Source organism: Capra hircus, chromosome 1 (assembly GCF_001704415.2).
Source record: "Capra hircus breed San Clemente chromosome 1, ASM170441v1, whole genome shotgun sequence".
In the NCBI taxonomy this organism is placed as follows: Eukaryota; Metazoa; Chordata; class Mammalia; order Artiodactyla; family Bovidae; genus Capra; species Capra hircus.
Genome location: NC_030808.1, coordinates 88156760 through 88174926, shown reverse-complemented (window position 1 = coordinate 88174926; position 18167 = coordinate 88156760).

Sequence of the window (18167 nt, the reverse complement as noted above, 5' to 3'; positions counted from 1 at the left end):
CCCATCATCTCTAGTGACAGTCTATGCATCTATCCACAACACAAGGTTCTTAGAAATATGAGTCCCATTATTTCAGTTGCTCTGCTAACCATAAATCATTAATTTAGCAAATACAAATGGGGGTATACCCTGAACTAGGCAGGTGGAGTTTAATAGCAATATGAGCACAGGGGAAGCAAGTATCCAGGTAAGTCAGGGGTTTGTTAAAGGAAGTGATGTTTTATGTGAGCCTGATGATCAAGTAAACAAATGTGGGCACATGTTCCAAGGAGGGGGCAACATGAGTAAAGTCTTTTTCAAAAATATTTATTTATTTATTTGGCTGTGCTGGGTCTTCATTCCAGCACACAGGATCTTTAGCTGTGGCATGTGGGATCTAGTTCCCTGACCAGCAATCGAACCTGGGGCCCCCTGCATTGAGAATGCAGAGTCTCAGCCACTGGACCACCAGGAAAGTCCCAACATGAGTAAAGTCTTAAAGACATACAAGTGCATGGGAGACTAAAGTAATGGCTAAAATACTCCAGTGTAGCTGGAGCATAAGGTACTTAACAGGGAAGGGTAGATGGTGCTGGAGAAATACATGGGGATAGAAAAGTTCATATTGGAAGCTAAGGAATTTAAGCTTTAACTTGAAAGCTGTGCACAACCATTGGAGGTTTCTATACATGAGGGTGACATGATCAAAACAGTGAGAGTTTTGTTTATTTTATAAATTTTGTTGAAGTACAATAGAGATAAACTATAGGTTATAGAATAAGTGTGCACTTGTAGAATTGCACAAAGTGAATGCAGCCATGCAACACAGCACCAGTAACCAGTAACTATCTAACCAGTAACCAAGTAACCAGCAGTCCGGTCAAGACACAGAATACTGTCAGCTCCACAGAAGACTCCCCACATTCTCTTCCTACCATTGATAGCCCCTCCCCCTCCAAAGGTCACCACCATTCTCCTAACTTCTAATACTATTGATTGACTTTGTTGGTTTTTGAACTGCATACCAATGGAACATCATGGTACATGCATTCGATTCCTTTTCCTCACTATTTGTGAGATTTATACATGTTGTGGCAGAACTGCAGTTTATTCATTTACGTTGCTGTATTGTATCCCATGGTACTAATATGCCACAAATTAACACTTGTAATATGGAGAGAACCATTTGGGCTATTTCCGGATTGAAACTATTAACGCTGTTATGAGCATCTCACACATCTTTTGGTACATGCATTCATTTGGTATATGCACTCCTTCTGAGTACAGAAGGAGTGCGTTTACTGGGTCAAATGATAGGCCATTAATCAGCTCTAGTAGATACTGCTGAACATTTTCCCAAGGCCTGTTCCAATTCACACTCCCCCCAGCAGTCTATGTAAATGCCCAGTTGCTCCACCACCTCACCAGTCTCAGTGTTGTCTTTTTCATTTCAGTTTTCGTCCATGTGTATGGTAGTATCTTGCAGTGTATTTTGAACAGTGTGGTAGTGGAGAGAGACTAGAGGTGGCCAGTTAGAGAACTGTGGAAGAGAATCAGGAATGAAATATTGCAAGCATGGATCCAGGACAGTGCCAGTAAGAAAGCCACGTCCCCTTTTGTCACCTGTCATGCACACCCAGATGAAAGAGTATGTGCAGTAACTCCACAGTTCTGTGTGAAATGCTTCTCACCATCTCATACATACCTGCACTTTCTACCTTCAATAAGATAATTTCCATTTATATGAAATCCTTAATCCCAAAGCCCTTTCAAATGAAGTAAAAGAAATGCAGCCCAGTCTATGTCAGTTAGCAGAAGAGAGAAAACAAAAGGCCCGGGGGTGCTTTTCCCACCAGCCTGGTCAGGGCCAGGAAGCAAGGCTTGCCAGGTTGGGGAGCGCCTGCCTGCACCCCAGGCAGGCTTGTGCCCAAGTGCCAGCCCTTCATCAGACATACAGGAAGGTGACAAGGAGCTTGTGGGGAGACCTAGGAGAGAAACTGCACCCAGCTAAGCCCCGTCACCAGGGCGACTGGGTGAGGACAAGGTGAGTTGAGTCCAGGCACCTGACTTGAGAGAGGGGATGGCACTGTTCTCTGAGTAGCTTGACTAGTGATGATCACTCGCTATGGCAACACAAAGGGTTTTGTTTGTGAATTTTAACCTTCAGTCCTCAGTGCTTTAAGACAGTTTTCAGGAAGTTGGCAGGCCATAGAATTTAGGAAACCACTTCAGAGGCCAGGGTCTCAGAGTGTCAGAGAGGCAGTCTGCTCTTGGGCCACACCCTGGGCTCCTGGGCCAGAGCGAGGCAGCAGCCCCTCCTGTCGGTTCACTGTTCAGTAATTTCCCTACCATCAGCTTCAGAAACCAGTTCTGCTGGGGCACAGCTCTTTACCACCCACACAGAGGGGCATTCCCGAGCTGATCCCTGACACTCGGTGTCCTGCAAGGGGTCTCCTTGGGAAGGTCTCAAAGGCAGGCCCGTTTGGAATTGGAATAGTGAAGGAAGTTCATAAATGTCTTTCCTACTGGACCATCTTACTGAACTGGAGGGTATTCTTTTTTTTAGATGCATGTAAAAGTAAGCTTCTTCTCTCTTTCTTTTTTTTTTGTTAACTTCTTTCAAAATGTATCTCTCAGTCCATCAATGTGTTTTTAGCTTTCCTTGTGATCCTTAAGTAATTTGAACTCTCAAGTCTGTACCTTATATTCTCTCAACAAATCATCTCCTTTCTCAAATCTGCTGCTTTTCCTTCTGGGTTGCATTTCCTATCTCTATTAATAGCATCATTTTTGCCACCAGTCACTGACTCAGAACCTTGGGGCATCTTTAATTCCTGCTTCTACCTCCACCCCTGCCCACGTGCTCCATCCAAGTCCTATCACTTCCACCTCTCACATCACATTTCACCTTCCTGCTTCTACCCTCCTGGCTCAGGTCCTCCTGCCTGGGAACCTTGCTTGTCCCCAGGCTGGACTGCTCACTTCCAATGTCACCATTCTGACTGTCTCACTGAAAGTTCAACCTTCCATATACATGTATAATTTATTTTCAAATTCTTATATTTATAAATGTCAAAGGTTCTCCAATGCTTCCAGAATAAAATGCAAACTCTGTTACATTACCTTCAAAGCCTTCTGAGTAAATGCTCTAACTCACCCTTCCAACATTTTCCACTTCTCCTCATAGGTACTTTAGAGTATAATCCAATAGACTTCAAATTATATATATTTTTGGAACCTTAGTGTTTATGGAAATGCTATAGAATCCATGTCAGGAACTAACAGTGGGAAAGGAGATGCTGAACAGCTAAACTCCTGTCTCTAATTTTATTATGTTTATTAAATTTAATATTTATATTATACTTACTGCATACAACTATTATGCTAAACTCTTACATACAAAAGTTCCACCGTTTTAAGAAAATAGTAATGAGTTGTAAACCACCACTCTCCTTTAACTGCAAACTTTTCAGAGAGAGCTCTGAACATCTGACCCCATGTAACCATCTTTTACCACTGTACTCTCCAGAACTGCCTGAATTGCCCTTCATTCTCCCCACTCTGTTCCATATCTCCACATCAGCATCTCTTCTAAACCCATCTTAAATGACTATTTTCCATCACTAATGCCAGAGAGGCCCTTTCAGTTTTGACTCTGGAGCCCTGAAGGAGAGGCTGCAGAAAAGCTCTGTAAGTTGGCAGGTTTCTATTACGGCGCACACAGGAGTCACAGGCAGACAAGCTGGAGAATCCCCCCAAAAAAGACAAAAAAGGGAAAACCTCTTTGAAGCACACTGCCTCTCCACTGAGGCCTCTCTACTTCTTTCAAATGAAATCCTTATGTTATCAACAGACAGGCAAGCTCTGTGGTCAGAGGCTCACTCATGTGGCCATTTCCAGCCTTAGTTTCTATCCATGACTCTACTTTAACTCCTCATACCCATCACCCTTTTGGGGGAGGGAGAGCATCCTTTGAAAAGAGATTCTTACCCTTATTATAAACTTTCCCTCCGTGTATGTACTCTCAGCTATGGCTCCCCCCACCCATTTATCCAGCCATCTTTCCCACCTATCTTCCATAAATTCACCCATAACCCTCCATCTCAGTGTTTTGAACTAGAAATCTTCACATTTGATTGAATTCATGTTTTTGATGGAATAATTTCAAAGACTCAAGTGTCAAGTTGAATTAGGGAAGATATCTGAGGTCCAAACTGGTCAAGAGTTAAGGAAATTCAACAGATAAAAAGCACTGAATAAGAAACTAAATGAAGAGCCAAAAGGAAGTTAATCAAACCTGTGCTGGACAAAACTGAAGACAAAGCAAGCAAAAACCTTAGGTATTCTGGAAGCCGAGACAAGAGCATGAGACAGGAAAGACAAATATCTGAGCCTGGTGCTAAAATGGGGGCAGCCCAGTCTCAGTCTTTCCCATGATTCTTCTGGGAATGAGAAGGTCTTACCAACGGATGTTAAAAGGAATGGCGAGGACTTAACCTGGTGTAACACCAAGTGTGGTAGCAGCAGGAAATTCGATAATTCTTACACTACTTAAGTGAAAAAAATATTTCCCATAGAGGCAGCATATGATGTCATTAACTTACTTCATTCAGAAAGATTGCATTCAGATGTTATTAGACTCTTTATACAACCACGAAAATAATGAGAAAGGCAAAGATATTTTCAACATGGAGCTAAAGCCTTGTCTGTATACCCAAACCAATGTGATGACTTTTACTGATAATTAGTTGAAGTCCAGGGAGGAAAAATTGTCACTTCATTCAACAAGCATGCACTGATCAGTTAAGTGATGCATTAAGAAACAGTTCCATAAAAAATGGTTGACATTGTGTCTGTCTCACTGTATGTTTGTGTATGTATTCAACCAAAACTAGAAAATGTCAATAAAATAACAAGCCTTTGGCTATCATGGCCAGCCAGAATGCACTTAGATGCTCTTGATCTATGACTTCCAAGGGCCTTTGGTCTTAAAAACAATGGAGCAGAGCAAAGATTTGTTTCTAAATCCCCTCGTAGGAAAAATAATGAAAATGACACAGTCTGGAAAAGATGAAGCTCTGTGTGTGCATACGCGTGTGTACACTTGTCCCACTGGGGGCGAAAGGGCACCAGAGCTCAGAAATGAATCAGCACCTCTAGAACCAAAGCACCTGCAGCCACGGAGTCTAACTTCATTTCCGTGGAAATGAGGCCGTTCAGCCATGCACAGAAATTAAAGTGTACAGGGGAGGAAAGTGCTAAACACAATATGAATTGCAATAGAATCTAAAATGCCAGTGGTTCTATTATTGTATGCTTTATGCAATCATGAGGCAAAACAGTCTGGGTAGTGAAAGGTCATGACAGCTAAAAATCGGACCACTAATGGCTCGAATGCACTGGTGGGAAGCAGTGATGTCAGTAAAATGCAGCACCAGTGAAAACAGTCCTATCTGGAAAAGGCTGGCATCTGTATTATAGGAAAATGGAGAGAAATAGAGAAATCTTCTCAGAAATCTATTGTTTCAACAAAGAATGCCCTTTTTAAATCAGAAGGGAAATTTCTGCTATAAGAACTCGTGTCTAAATCTCCTTCTACATAGACTCTAACCTTCTGACTTTCCGTTGAGTGAATCAGCCAGCTGTGTCTGTGCCATTCTTGGGAACATTCTTGGGTATGGCAAATGTGATCAGCATGGCCACTAGATGAGAGGCTGTGGTTAAGTAGTGCCGGAAGCCTGCCGAGGAAGAAAAGATGGCTCGTTAGGGCCAACAATTACCTAAGGCTTTAAAAATACTCAGTATTACCTAAGGACCCCTGTTCCTCCCCCCATAGCCTGCATATACTCAGGGTGAGGCTAAAAAAGATTAGAGGGACTGTTCATGAAGACAACTTATTATTCTGAGGACACTGAGGGGAACTGGGTTTAAGTAGGAGATGCCATGACTCCGTGGAGACTAGGGAAAATCACTCAGGTGGGTTGCATGGCTTGCAATAGGAAAAGAAAAGACCGTTCAGGTAATTACTGTATGTGTCCCTGCTCCCTTTCTATGTAACGCCAGACAACAAAACCCTCCTGATGCCCTCTGGCTACTCAGACCCAGTTCCGTGGTCCTCTGCCTCCTCTGAACTAAGCATCAGGCTTTGGTTCAAAACTGGGGATCATAAATTAGAATTCCACAATAGTGATTCTAAACCACGTGTGATCAGGCATGGGGGTTATGTTTCCAAGTGAGCACAGGAATTTCTTAGGAAGGAGATTTCAAATTACATCAGCAACTGACTGGGCCTCCCACCTCCTCTGCACATCCCCTACACACACCTGGAATTCTGAAACCTCCTCCTCTTGGAGAAGCCTGTATCTTCTTCGCCACCCTCACAAGGATTCAAGCCATGACCAGCTGCGAGGATGATGGGAATGTCATTTGCTCAGGTGTGACGGGAGGCAGAAGAAGACTGAAAATCAGTCAGCTGAATGTAGGGTGGTGTTGCTGTGCTCCCTGTTTTGAAGCCCAGAGAATAACTTATTCCATGTGGGCTATTGTCTTTCCCCCATTCTAAACAGAGCATTTTAGAATTTGAGGACGAGGAGTCAAAGGATGGTTATCACTGGTTAACCAGTGAATTCTATTAAGAGAGGTATTTAATCCTGATTGTATTGCCTTTCAATAGCTTATGAAAACAACAGGGGGGCTATGAAAGTAATTCACAAAACTAATTTGCCTGCTTTGACTAACACTCTGTCTGTAAACCCATCTGACCCCTATTTCTGTGTCTTCTCTCTCATCCCCTATTTCTTCTTCCAGGTATTCCTTCTTTTCAGGTATTCTTTCCATCTCTAAATTTCATCTTGCTCTTCCTCTCTACCTATTCTTCACAATGACTTGCCTCTTCATCCAACTAATAACCATTTGATAGTAAAACAATAACTAAAATTTCTCTTTATGTGAAATTATCAGGTGAAAATATCATTCAAAGTTAGACTGCAGAACATTCTGTTTGCCGATATGGAGATGAACTGCATATGCGTACAAATTCTCACTGTCAACCAGAAGAAAATAAGAAAGAAAGAGAAGACTTTATCTGGGGTCCTAAGAACTGCAATTCAGGGGTTCCCCTGGTGGTCCCGTGGTTAAGACTTCACCTTCCAAAACAGACGATACAGGTTTGATCCCTGGTTGAGGAGCGAAGATCCCATATGCTCTTGGCCAAAAAACCAAAAGCCACAGAACCAATATTGCAACAAATTCAATAAAGACTTAAACAAAAATGAATTGCAATCCAGGATACACAGATTTGGGTAAAACCGAAAAGTGTATCCCAGGGAAGAGACAGGGTCAGGGGTTTATAAAGGCAAAAGCCAGGAAGTTGTGCTCCGACACAGGAAAGAAAATATTTGTCCTTAAGGGATAGCTGTCAGGAGTTTTTGTTAGGGTAAGTTCTGATAGGTATCTTGAGTTCCTGGCAGATGTCCTGGATGCCTTTCTTAGGAAAATATGAGGTCAAAATGACAGATTCCATCCAGGCTGAGACTGCAGAAATCACACTTTCTCAAGGGCCTCCTGGCTCGATTTTAGAGAGCTCCCTTAGCAATACCTACTTCATTTGTATTTTATTTTCATGTCACAAAGAACAGATGACTGAGTAAGAAATGAGTATACTGCCCATTCCCAGTATAATTCCACAAATGGCAGAATCCAGGAGATGGAAAGATCCGTTCTCTTTTTACTTCCTAAATACATGTTCTTCTCTCTTCTCTGTGTGCCTCTGTGTATATTTCACCATATTTAAAAAATTCTTATTTCCCATTCCCATCAATTTGCCATCATATGTATTTCAGCAATTTTGATATATGATAACATTTTACTGTTCAATTCACCATCTTTCTCCTGTGTGGAGATCATCATACTGAGTTACAGGGCATAATTTTTTACAAGTTTAGACTCTTATAAAAGTCTTCTCTGTCCTCTGCAAGATATAGCTTCCCTTCCCTCCCTCATTCTGTCCTGTCAACGTCCTTGCCATTATTCAAGACCTAGCTCGAATCACACATTCTCTAAGAAATGTCCCTAAATCTTCGAGTCAAAATTAATCTTTTCTTTCCATTTATTTTTATAGCACTATGGACTTATATTTTTTACTCCCCTTTCCATCCAGCCATGCATTCACTCACTGTTATGAACTGAATCGTGTCTCCTTCAAATTCATACATTGAAGCTCCCATTGTGACTACATTTGAAGACAGAACCTTTACAGGAGGTAATGAAGGTGAAATAAGGTCAGAAGGGCAGGGCTCTAATTCTATAGGACGGTGTCCTCATAAGAAGAGGAAGAAACATGTGGTGGGCGGGGCATGCACACAGAGAATGTGGCCAATCTGCTAGCCTAGGAGCGAAGCCTCAGGAGAAACCAAACTTACCAACACCCTGATCTTGAACTTCCAGCCTCCAGACTGTGAGAAAATAAATGTCTGTTGCTTTAGCCACCCAGGATGTGGTGTTTTGTTATGGCAGACCTAGCAAACTAATAGGACTATCTAGCCTTCACTGTGAGCTTACTGTACCTGAGGCCTCTTCATCGTGGCCCCTGTAGGACACAGCCTGCTCTACAGGAGTTATCCTGATGCGTGAGACTTCTCTCCCCTGCCCAAAAGCAAGTTCTTTGTGGACAGGTCTGACTCAGAGCTGAGCACAGCCCTGTGGTAGACTAGGCCTTACTCATCTGCTGAACTCAGATGAAACCTGGCTCAAGATACACATCGGCTCTGGGGAAGAGCCAGGCGTTCAGTTTGACAGAGGACATTCCCTTTCCTTGAGGCGTGTCTCAGCCCCTTCTCTGAGCAGCCACATTGCACACTTCTATCTGACATTTTCTGCCTGAGCCCTCCTGCCGCCTGCACTAAGCAGTCTCTGAGCTTGGGGAGTACAGTTCATGATGAGGTTCTGGCCGTGGCCCCATTACTAGCTTTGCCCCACCCAGTTCACTGTCAGCCTAAGAAAGTCAACAGTGGTTTATGTCCACTACCTTTCCTCTCATGCACACCTTGCTTTCCTTTGTACTAATTCAGTTTGTTTTCTCATCTGAAAAAGAAGAAACAAGATGTACAGAAACCCTCTCTCTCTTCACCCCTTTTAGCTTTTTACAGTTGGCTGCGAAAGACTGTCCAAGTTCAGGAAAATTGATTTTTGCCATTTAAATAATCTAATCTTCACAAACCTTTTAACACTCAAACAAAAACCATTTAAGGCACAGCAAGGTAATTAATATTGAAAATAGTCTCCACAGGGGATCTGCATACCTACCCGCCCACACTTTGCATTTGGAGGAAGTATCCAGTTGTAGTTTTAAGTTGAAAGGTTTGTCTCACCAACATGAATTCTATTTTAATAAACCTTTCTTTCCATGTACGTTACAAATTGAATAATTTAACTGGCCAAATACTAATTAAAAATGCATTAGGAAATGGTTTGTATTCAACAGCTTTGCTAATATTCTTGTTAATGTTTTCAAAGCCCATTGAGTCAGAAAATCAACAGCATGGAGTCTATTTCTCCGCCGCAGCCTCCCTCGTACAATGCACAAACTCAATGGCACTGACGGGAACTGCGCTGGGAGATGAGAGCCGAGCCAGGAGGAGGGGAGAAGTCATTATCTAAAGGCCAAATGCCACTGGAAGCATTGCAAGCAAATTCAAGATGCATACAAGCATAAAAATATCCCTTCCCCTAGTATTCACCTTGACTTCCACAAATTGAGAGCTTTCAATGGAACTGGAGCAAGACTGATAAAAACCCTGCCTAGTAGGAACCCCCTGCCTCCCCCATCCTACAAACACTGTTCCTCCCTGACCTCTCTCTGTGCCAAAACCTTTTTTTCTGCCAGAGAGACAGTTCCAATTCATCTGTCCCTAACACAGAAGTTCTTACTCTGAAGTTCATAAGCAGGCTTGTGCAAATCTATAAACTTCCAAAACTGGGAATGTATGAACATATTTCTGGAAAGAGGATGCATAGCTCTCAACAGACTTTTAAAGATATCTATGACCTTAGAAACATCAGAAATAAGAAAAATCTCTTCACCCCACACGATGCTCTTTTCTCCCTTACTATGCTCCAGTTAAACTGGCTTATTGCCTTTCATAGACAAGGTAGGCTGTGCCTTCTCCCCATCAGGTCTCTGTACCTGTGTGTCCTACACCCAAAATAGTCTCCACATCCACTGTCTAATGCTCTTATTCATCCTTTGGATGTTTGTATAACTATCAGTCTGACTGCCTCCTCCTCCACATTACTCCCCTTCTTTTCTTTCAAGACACTTATCACAGTCTATAACTTAATATCTGTGTAATTATATGACTACCATTTTGTCTCACCATAAGGATAGGAATCATGCCTGTCTCCTTCAACATTTTATCAGAACTTGGAACATAATATACAACTCATATTTTCTGTGTAGATGAAAAATGCATGAATGATAAATGAATTAATGAGTATCCCAACCCTACTTTTCACAAAGCCTCCTATATTTAAAATGACTTATGCAATCCTCTTAATTTTATGAAGTTCTAAGTTCTCAAGCACATAGAGAGTGACACCATTTATTTGAACACTATTTCTTATTACCTGCTATTTCATCTGAGTAAGTGTACTCAGCTGACCTAAGAGCTCTTTGGGATGGAGATGGGCCTTACTCTCCTTTCATGGTTCCCATCTCACTTCACTCATTGTTGCGAACATACTAGCAAATAATCAGATGCTGTCTGATACCCCAAAGTAAGTCAGCCAACCATCGCTCAGTCTGTTCCACACTAATTTACAGTAATGATAAAGAAAACATGAGGCTTGCCTCCTCGATGATCATCAGCTTCCTGAAAGCCTGGCTTTTCCTTCTCCCCTAGAACATATAGGGTGGTACAGGGTCCTCAGCACATTCAGCCAGCTCTACAGAGGCTGTAACGTGTAGCGCAGGACTAAGCAGTCAGTAGACCTATTTTCCAGAGACCTTACAAAAGGTTTAAATAGGAAAAATATCAAGACCAGTCTGAGTTTTCTTACCTCCTTTGCTTTTCCTGAGTTGCAGCTTCGCCACTTGACTTCCCTGGTGGCTCAGTGGTGAAGAATTTGCCTGAAGTGCAGGAAACCCAGGTTTGATCCCTGGGTCAGGAAGATCTCCTGGAGAAGGAAATGGCACTCCAGTTCTCTTGCCTGGAGGATCTGATGGAGAGAGGAGCCTGGCGGGCTATAATCCATGGGGTTGCAAAAGAGTTGGGTGTAACTTAGCAGCTAAACAACAAACTTTCCCACTCAGAAGACCGAAGAACATCACAATATCCCCCAGTGGGCCACCTGGCTGGGCGTCCTTTGGGGCACCTGGCCCACGTCTTACAGCTATATTTGACTCAGCTAATTTGTATCACTCGGTCCTTGTGCTCCAACAATCTGTTCTTCTCAGTTAGAAGCCTGCGATATGAACTACAGGAATAGTCCATATCTTTCTCACTTCCCAGCTTCTGGTCATGTTCAGGACAAACCTATATACTTAATCTGGTAGTAGACTGACTGATGGGTAGATGCTGGACAGGTTAGGAAGAGAGGGATCAAAATGGGTTACTGTGCCTGGATGCCCAGAAACTCAGGCAATGGGCATATTTCATAACTCAATCAACAAGGACCTGAAGGCCGCATTTGTCCTGTATCATTATTTATGATCAAGAAAGCAGGAGCAAAATGCACAGAGTCTGTGAATTAACACCCTGAAAAGATATTGAGATATTATAGCAACTATAAAGTCGGTATTGTTCTTGTGCCTTGGGATGTACCATGCACTCAGAACTAGAACAGGCAATGGTACACCTCCTTTGGGAGGTCATGATATTAAACTGTGTGTCTTTTTATTAAGGTTGGCCACATTTCTATCTAGGAGAGCAAATAACAGCACCAATTTCCAGGTAGAACATCAAACATAGAAATTCTGCAGGTAGCATACTATGTTTTGTCACAAAATTGCCTTAGTATAAACCCCATGTATTAATTTGCTTGCACTGCCAGAACAAGATGCCACAGATGAGAAGACTTGAACAACAGAAATTTACTTTTTCACAAGTCTGGAGAAACTATGACTTGGCCTATGTGTTCAAGATCACAGTGTCAACAGGTTGGCTTCTGAGGCCCCTCTCCTTGGGTTGCAGATGGCCACCATCTCCTGCATTCTCACATGGCCTCCCCCTGGTCTGTGTGTTGTCTGTGTCCTAATCTCTCCTTCTTATAAGGACATCAGTCATGTAGAATTAGGCCCCACCCATAAGACCTCATTTTACCTTAATTACATCTTTAAAAGCCCTGTCTTGAAGTACTCACATTCTGAGGCATTGAGGCTAGAAATTCAACACATGAATTTGGGAGAGACACAGTTCAGCCCATAACACCCTTCTTCCTTGGACTAACATTATCTTCTCCTAACCAGTCTCTCCACACCTTCAATACCTTCCCCATCAAAACCATACTGTGGTCAGAAATCCTTCTTAAACACAGTTCTGACCTCCTCATGCCCCTGCTTAAAAAGAAATTAAAAACAAATTGCCTGAAGACAATGGAATGAAGTCCACCCTCTAGCTAGCTACACAGTGTTGTTTCAGGAGTCTCATGAGTGTCTCACGAGTGTCTCTTCCATCCCCAGACTAATTGAAAGCCTCTCCTTCTCTGTACAGGTCTCTCACTTTACAGCTTGTGGGCGAGTCCTTTGATCCAGACTTCTTTCTACCTATAATACCCTGCCCTCCTCCACCTCCATCCCAGACACATCTACCCCAAGCATCCTCCACTACCACTACCCTCCAGCATCACTATCATCCATATCAGCTAAGTCCAAGTCCAATCCATTTTTAGAAGAATTCTCAAATTCTTCTTTCTGAAGGTATTCTCAAATACCTTCTTCCAGGTAAAAATTGTGTATCTTGATACCTCCAATTGAAAGCAATGTCTCCTTCCAAACTCCTATTCTAATCAAATTAAGGCCACAATAGAATATAGAAAAAAAAAAAAATATGTTCTCTTCCTTGAAGACAGGATCTGTATTAATTTCCTGAGGCTTCTATAACAAACTAATACAAATTTGATAGCATAAACAACATAAATTTATGTTGTTCTGGAGGCAAGAATTTTGAAACAAAAGTAATGGCAGGGCAGTGCTCTCTCTTGAGAAATTAGGCAGAATTAGTTTCCTTCCTTTTCCAACATCTGGGGCTGTTAGTATGCCCCAACCTGTGTCCACATCATTCCAATCCCAGCCTCCTCTGCTGCCTCCCTCTGTCAAATCTCCTTCTGACTTTCTCTCATAAAGACACTTAGTGGGTTTAGGACCCACATGAATAACCCAGGATTCTCTCCTCTTTACAGATTCTTAACTGTATCTGCAAAAATAATGTCATAGATTTGGAGAGTTAGGATATGGACATTTCTTTTGTGGGTCATCATTCAAACTACTATAGAATTCTAAAATGTGATCCCATCTCTATATCTAAACTGTATCTAATAGTGTCTCATATAACAGGAGTGCAACAAATACTTATGGTGTGGATGAATAACCAGTAAGTAACCTGTTAGTTCAATCCTAACCATAGACAAATTGTTCACTGAATGAACAAAACGTTAGTCTGAAATAACACAATCAGTGGATTGATTTAGTGTTGCCAAGAGAAGGGAATGGCAAACCACTTCAGTATTCTTGCCTTGAGAACCCCATGAACAGTAGGAAGAGGCAAAATGATAGGATACTGAAAGAGGAACTCCCCAGGTCAGTAGGTACCCAATATGCTACTGGAGATCAGTGGAGAAGTAACTCCAGAAAGAATGAAGGGATGGGGCCAAAGCAAAAACAATACCCAGTTGTGGATGGAACTGGTGATAGAGGCAAGGTCTGATGCTGTAAAGAGCAATATTGCATAGGAACCTGGAATGTTAGGTCCATGAATAAAGGAAAATTGGAAGTGGTCAAACAGGAGATGGCAAGAGTGAACATTGACGTTCTAGGAATCATCGATCTAAAATGAACTGGAATGGGTGAATTTAACTCAGATGACCATTATATCTACTACTGCGGGCAGAAATCCCTTAGAAGAAATGGAGTAGCCATCATGGTCAACAAAAGAGTCCAAAATGCAGTACTTGGATGCAATCTCAAAAACGACAGAATGATCTCTGTTCGTTTCCAAGGCAAATCATTCAATATCACAGTAATCCAAGTCTATGCCCCAACCAGTAATGCTGAAGAAGCTGAAGTGAACGGTTCTATGAAGACCTACAAGACCTTTTAGAACTAACACCCAAAAAAGATGTCCTTTTCATTATAGGGGACAGGAATGCAAAAGTAGGAAGTCAAGAAACACCTGGAGTAACAGGCAAATTTGGCCTTGGAATACGGAATGAAGCACAGCAAAGACTAATAGAGTTTTGCCAAGAAAATGCACTGTCATAGCAAACACCCTCTTCCAACAACACAAGAGAAGACTCTACACATGGACATCACCAGATGGTCAACACCGAAATCAGATTGATTATATTCTTTGCAGCCAAAGATGGAGAAGCTCTATACAGTCAACAAAAACAAGACCAGGAGCTGACTGTGGCTCAGATCATGAATTCCTTATTGCCAAATTCAGACTTAAATTGAAGAAAGTGGAGAAAACCACTAGGCCATTCAGGTATGACCTAAATCAAATCCATTATGATTATACAGTGGAAGTGAGAAATAGATTTAAGGGACTAGATCTGATAGATACAGTGCCTGATGAACTATGGGTGAAGGTTCATGACATTGTACAGGAGACAGGTATCAAGGCCATCCGCATGGAAAAGAAATGCAAGAAAGCAAAATGGCTGTCTGGGGAGGCCTTACAAGTAGCTGTGAAAAGAAGAGAAGGGAAAAGCAAAGGAGAAAAGGGAAGATATATGCATCTGAATGCAGAGTTCCAAAGAATAGCAAGAAGAGATAAGAAAGCCTTCCTCAGCGATCAATGCAAAGAAATAGAGGAAAACAACAGAATGGGAAAGACTAGAGATCTCTTCAAGAAAATTAGAGATACCAAGGGAATATTTAATGCAAAGATAGGCTCAATAAAGGACAGAAAAGGTATGAACCTAACAGAAGCAGAAGATATTAAGAAGAGGTGGCAAGAATATGCAAAAGAACTGTACGAAAAAGATCTTCATGACCCAGATAATCACGATAGTATGATCACCTACAGCCAGACATCCTGGAATGTGAAGTCAAGTGGGCCTTAGAAAGCATCACTACGAACAAAGCTAGTGGAGGTGACGGAATTCCAGTTGAGCTGTTTCAAATCCTGGAAGATGATGCTATGACAGTGCTGCACCCAATATGCCAGCAAATTTGGAAAACTCAGCAGTGGCCACAGGACTGGAAAAGGTCAGTTTTCATTCCAATCCCAAAGAAAGGCAATGCCAAAAAATGCTCAAACTACCACACAATTGCACTCATCTCACATGCTAGTAAAGTAATGCTCAAAATTATCCAAGCCAGGTTTCAGCAGTACATGGACCGTGAACTTCCAGATGTTCAAACTGGTTTTAGAAAGGGCAGAGGAACCAGAGATCAAATTGCCAACATCTGCTGGCTCATCAAAAAAGCAAGAAATTTCCAGAAAAACATCTATTTCTGCTTTATTGACTATGCCAAAGCCTTTGACTGCGTGGATCACAATAAACTGTGGAAAATTCTGAAAGAGATGGGAATACCAGACCACCTGACATGCCTCTTGAGAAATCTGTATGCAGGTCAGGAAGCAACAGTTAGAACTGGACATGGAACAACAGACTGATTCCAAATAGGAAAAGAACTACCTCAGTGCTGTATATTGTCACCCTGCTTATTTAACTTATATGCAGAGTACATCATGAGACATGCTGGGCTGGAAGAAGCACAAGCTGGAATCAAGATTGCTGGGAGAAATATCAATAACCTCAGATATGCAGATGACATCACCCTTATGGCAGAAAGTGAAGAGGAACTAAAGACCCTCTTGATGAAAGTGAAAGAGTAGAGTGAAAAAGTTGGCTTAAAGCTCAACATTCAGAAAACAAAGATCATGGCATCTGGTCCCATCACTTCATGGGAAATAGATCAGAAACAGTGGGAAAAGTGTCAGACTTTATTTTGGGGGGCTCCAAAATCACTGCGGGTGGTGATTACAGCCATGAAATTAAAAGACACTTTTCCTTGGAAGGAAAGTTATGACCAACCTAGATAGCATATTCAAAAGCAGAGACATTACTTTGCCAACTAAGGTCCGTCTAGTCAAGGCTATGGTTTTCCCAGTGGTCATGTATGGATATGAGAGTTGGACTGTGAAGAAAGCTGAATGCCATGAAGAAAGCTGAATGCCCAAGAACTGATGGTTTTGAACCATGGTGTTGGAGAAGACTCTTGAGAGTCCCTTGGACTGCAAGGAGATCCAACTGGTCCATTCTGAAGATCAGCCCTGGGTGTTCTTTGGAAAGAATGATGCTAAAGCTGAAACTCCAGTACTTTGGCCACCTCATGCGAAGAGTTGACTCATTGGATAGGACTCTGATGCTGGGAGAAGATTGGGGACGACAGGGATGGGATGTCTGGATGGCATCACTGACTCGAGGAACGTGAGTCTGAGTGAACTGCAGGAGTTGGTGATGGACAGGGAGGCCTGGTGTGCTGCGATTCATGGGGTTGCAAAGAGTCAGACACGACGGAGCGACTGAACTGAACTGAACTGATGCAGCACTGAAGAATTGATGCTTTTGAACCTTGGTGTTGGAGAAGACTCTTGAGAGTTACTTGGACTACAAGGAGATTCAGTCAATCCTAAAGGAAATCAGTCCTGAATATTCATTGGAAGGACTGATGCTGAAGCTGAAACTCCAATACTTTGGCCACCTGATGCAAAGAACTGACTCATTGGAAAAGACTCTGAAAATGGGAAAGATTGAAGGCAGAAGGAGAAGTGGAAGACAGGATGAAATGGTTGGATGGCATCACCAACTTGATGGACATGAGTCTGAGTAAGTTCCAGGAGTTGGTGATGTACTGGAAGCCTGATATGCTGGCCCGTGGGGTCACAAAGAGTCAGACACGACTGAGCAACTGAACTGAACTGAACTCATGCAAAAAGGAAATGAAAATAATTGGTGGATCCTTGGTATAAATCTCTAAGTCAGATAAATTACTTATTGATAATTTTTACATCCTTTAAAATTTTTCATCTAGACACTTTTCACTCTTTAATCAAAGAGAATTTTTTGTATGTTTTCATTACTGGTTCAGTGTATTCTAAACACTTTAGTGCCAGGAATCCTGAAATGTCTGATGACATTATTCTTATACAAAACAAAATAAAATTGACTCATATTATATTAATTCCACATGTTTATGAACATTTCTTACAGAGCACCAGATTTATATATTCCAATAGTAAAGTACAGATCATTAAGAATTTAAAATATAGCATCATTTGCATGAAATCATCATTTATTTTGTAGGCAGATATTATAAATAGCATATATTGCAGCTTATAGTGGATATTTTAAAAAATAAACTTTTATTTTTATTTTAGCATATCTATATATTTACAATATAGAAAAAACCTTTTTAAAACAATACCTTATGAGTGGGCAACACTTTATACCCTTCAATTATATTCCTGTGCTAATTTATCCCATTAAATCACTTAACAATCCTGAAAGGAAATTAAAACCCACTTTATTCAAATACCTAATCACTGACAAGTTTCCTTTCAGAATGTAGTCTTGTAATGATAAAATCCCTTTCACAGAGAAGAAACATTCATCAGAACAAGTAAAGATAAAGAAAATTTTTTCTAGAGTTTCTTCAAATCCAAGATCTCTCCATTCTGTCCCAAGATAAAAAGACATGTGATCCAGAAAAAAATCAGTGGAAAAGATACATCTTTGGCATAACTGAATAATGACTTCTAGAGTTTCTGGAAGAGTCTTGGAAACCTAAGGTCTGACTTAGTTGTATTTCTAAGGGGCTAAGTGACTTTTCCAAAGTCACAGGGTTCTTGAAGAATCAGAACCACAATTGGAATCACCTGATTTCTAGTCCCATGAACACACAAGGACAGTCAGAATCTGCCATAGACTTCAAGGCACATCATCATTATATTACAGGAAGCAAG